The sequence below is a fragment of the Dermacentor andersoni genome, chromosome 4 (assembly GCF_023375885.2).
Source record: "Dermacentor andersoni chromosome 4, qqDerAnde1_hic_scaffold, whole genome shotgun sequence".
In the NCBI taxonomy this organism is placed as follows: domain Eukaryota; kingdom Metazoa; phylum Arthropoda; class Arachnida; order Ixodida; family Ixodidae; genus Dermacentor; species Dermacentor andersoni.
In genome coordinates this window covers 63,799,542-63,803,679 of record NC_092817.1, presented here as the reverse complement: position 1 = coordinate 63,803,679, position 4,138 = coordinate 63,799,542, and the positions used below count along the sequence as shown (strand labels likewise).

At 43.2% G+C, this 4,138-nt stretch overlaps 1 non-coding gene across 1 annotated transcript; it reads right to left on the bottom strand.

Annotated features, from left to right (window-relative positions):
* Positions 1-2,102: 2,102 nt before the first annotated feature.
* Positions 2,103-2,175, bottom strand: TRNAR-UCU (transfer RNA arginine (anticodon UCU)). Its single transcript has one exon. It is a non-coding gene; the product is annotated as a tRNA-Arg (tRNA).
* Positions 2,176-4,138: the final 1,963 nt, after the last annotated feature.

Sequence of the window (4,138 nt, the reverse complement as noted above, 5' to 3'; positions counted from 1 at the left end):
TTCTACTCGATCTTGAAAGACTGACCAATCGATTTGACGAGATACATCCGGTAATGCGGCGTCTAGACCATTGATTCTCACATAGGTCGGAATATGATCACTTCCATGGGTTTCAATATCAGTGAACCACTGCACGCTCGAAGTCAGGCAACGTGACACCAAAGTCAAGTCAAGGCAGCTACTGTACGTTGTTCCTCGCAGAAATGTCGGACTTCCATCATTTAGAAGACACAGGTTGTGGCCTGATGCAAAGGATATTAGTGACCTACCCCTCGAATTTATCCTGGAGCTTCCCCATATATGGTGGTGAGCGTTGAAGTCCCCTGTTATTATCCAAGGGCGCTAACCAATACGTCTGTGTCAGTGTGAAAAAGAAGAGGCTGTCTTTTACTATTATTGGCGTCTACCTATCCCCAACAAGTCAGTTTGACAGCAAAAGACTAAAACATATTATGGCTGCTACTCCGCTAGTATAGGGCCCTTGATTAAACTATATACCCTTCCCTTTCTGTTTGTTCCACTTATTCATAATGCAGCTACATTTCTTTATACGACAACCTATTTGCAAATGTTCTATGTGTTGCTGTAAAGGAATGCTTGCTGTAACGTGCGGCTTTTGGTACACTTGAAGATAAAGTAGCCAATAGGTCAGCCCCAAGTGGCGGATAACCACGGGTACAGCACGGGTAACGATTTCTTCCAGTGGTCATAAAACATGAAACGATACCATAGTTCGCACACGAGGACTCTCCTATGACATGAATGGGTGCTTTTGCGAGCGACATAAACGACTTTACACGTCGTGTTGCTGTGTTTGTTTCTTTGTTTTTGGTGCGATGTACATCATCGGAAAGATGTGCCAATAGTGGATGCAGTCTTCACTGATGCATTTACATCATTTTACATTATCTGTGTCTGCCCACGATACAGTGCTGAGAGACAGGTGATGCGCAGAGTACTGGACCAGTTGGACAATCGTCCACTTTCAGAATTAAAAGCTTTACGCCAATGCTCCGAAAGAACATCCGCGTTGAAGGCCTTACTCGCGCTATTAAGGTTCTTGCGGTCTACGGGGCTTCACGACAGACTCTAAGAATACCGCCCCCTACCGCTCTGTAGTGTACGCGCTTTGTTCGTGCTTGTCTCCCTTTCTTTCTATCTCCCCCTTCCACTCTGTTTCTCTTTTTATCCCTCTTAACCCTTCCCCTCCGCAGGGTAGCCAACCGGAACTACCTCTGGTGAACCTCCCTGCCTTTCTCTGCCTTTCTCTGCATTATTTTCTCTCTCTCTTTACATCTACAGCAGATGCGGTTTGACGTAACATGAATAACTGGTACAGAATTTCAAACCATGGAGAAAAATATCCTATGTAGAACTTCGTCGACATGAGAAAAGATACACTCCGTATTTATTGTATTCTTTTTATTTATTTGCTTCCTTATAACCGAAAACGGCGCAGTGTGTATGTTTGCCAAAAATCATGAGCCATTTCACATTGGGAAGGTGGATGGCCAGCGAAGCGTTGTAGCACGCGACAAGGAGATGACACACAATTTGAACAATGGTACGAACACATTTACTGTCTTGATCGGTGCTCATTATGACGAAAGGTAGGCACATAAATTTATTTTTACGCATCTACTTTCATTCTTGTTATATATTCGCTAAATTCATTCGTGTTTTCATTTCGCGATATACTGAGGCAAAGTATTTGAGGCCGAAATGACTGCACGGACTGGCAGGGGGCTAGTGCCGTCAGCGTCTTAGCATTGGGAGGGGCAGTTGGGACCGCTAGCATGGTGAGTGGCACCGGAGTCAGTTGTGGAAGATGACGACGACGAACGCGCGAGCAGTGGTACGAGTCACTGCTGATGACAGTTTTCGCTCACACAAATTTGTTGACGGACGCGAAAAATGCACGGAAGCCTAGCCATAAAGAGTTTCGCTGTAACGTATTAGGCAGTGCAAAAGATCAATTAACTGACGACCCAGACAACTACGTCAACATTTCTATGCTTGACATTGTCAACAGCAAAAAAAGTTGCAAGTTATGGTTGATTTGAAACAACTCACAAAAGCGCATGATAAAACAGTCCTCTAAGCATCCCTGCCGGGATTCGAACCCGGGACCTTTGGATTAGAAGTCCAACGCGCTATCCACTGCGCCACAGAGACTGCACGCGCAACGCTGAACAAATATAGTCTTTTGACAAAAGGCACACATCATTGTACTCGGACACATAGTGTTACCGTGGTTACCATGAAACATGCCTGTCTGCATGAAATTGGAATATATTATTTGGTAACTACTCATGTCGGTGGTGCTATAGCTATTCATATTTGGCTTTGTGTGGATATATTTTAAATGCAGCATACATCTAGACACGATAATGCAGACATAGGGTAGGCACGAGCAAATTAAAAGTATATTACGTGTATACGGGAAAAGAATCGTCTTCAGACTGAATTTTTAAACGCGAGTGCAAGAACGCAAGCAATTGCTCTGGGCAGTATCTTCCGACTCCTCGCACCATAGACAGAATGGACAGCCTGCCATGCCGGTATACCACGTTAATCAAAATAACGTGCAAAAAGTTGCTCTGCACTTTTTTTTTTCTCGGTAGGCGTCGTCTTTCTCAACTGTGGACTGTGAAGTACATCTGTACCCTTGTTTCTGTAAGCTGAGCAAGCTCAATGTCATATCTTTATTTTATTTTATTTTACATGCCTTGGTTATTGGTGTAGCGAATAGTATAAAGAATGGTGGTCGTAGTATAAGCTACCTGTTCGTGCTCGCGCTGTTTTCTTTGCCTCTTTCCACATGCTGTAATTCTTCGCACTTGATTCAGTCCCACAGCTCACCTCATCGTCGCCATGAATATTCGGACACAGCTAAACTCCCGCCTTGAACTTAGCAACTGCATGAACTACTATGTTAAAAAATATATATTATACAGCGATGCGTCGAAACAAATGTCAGACCGCTGTTGGAATCCAAGAACCCCGTTCTTAGTCAGTGTCACATGTGTTTCTAAAGTTTCTTTTGTTGAGTAATATCCCAGTTTGGACAAATACGTACCTCGGCATTCTCGACTCCCATAGATCTGTACACGCAATAAGACGCACAATACTTACTGTAGAGCTCACACACCGTAAGACAAAGTTGGAATTTCGCTGCTTTGTTGAACATAGTACGACTTGAAAAAGCCCCAAACTGAACGATCGCAGTCGTTCAGTTTCTTTCGCAGGTATTGACGGATTTCAAGCAACCATATTTATATTTCCGAACGGGAGCACTTAAGAAAAGGGGGAAACTTAAAAAAAAAACGCCCAATAAAAGTAAGTCCAATATGTTGTCTTGTCTCTCTCGATATCTTACACGTCGACACTTAAACCTTTTACTGGAATGCACAAACAGTTTTGTACTGACGCGCTCCCAGCCAAGAGAGAGACGGAGAGAAAAAGCAAGGGGAGGAAATAGTTAAAAGGTCACAGGAGCATCGCGCGGGATAGTTTATTTATTTATTTACTTAATTATTTATTTAATTGTTTTTGTGGGCTAATCGCTTACATTAACGACTATCGTCTATAGTTTTTGCACATTGTATTATTGAGTACATCCACTTTCATGCTTTACTATAGCAAGAGGCATAAAAGTGGAGGATTTACAACTTTCCGAGCGAACAACAGCAGCGGGAAGAACCATCGCGAAGAACCGCACCGCGAAGAAGCACCAATAAGGTGTTTTTCGTTTATGCCTTTTCTTGCTTAGTTCTAAATATATTTGAACGAAGTTATTATTTGGTGCGATATGTAGAGATCTCGGAAGTCTAAAGCCAGAAGAAAAAAAAAAGCCAGAAAGGCTATAGACTTCGTGTATGGAAAACTCGCGTGCAGTTGATGCTCGTGCGCTCGTTACGTGTGTGCAGGCTCGCAAATACCTGTTTTTGTTTTAGACCGGCTACTTGTATGCTGTCTATCGGTCATACAAGCGTACATTTTTCACATTTGAAGAAATAATGCAGCTTGTTAGCCTATAATTTAAGGTCCACGCCTCCTAGAAGCTGACACTGCCTAATAACGCCTCCGTACTGAAGCACGTGACGTGCCCTGACTTAAGCGTGTAACTACGCTAACA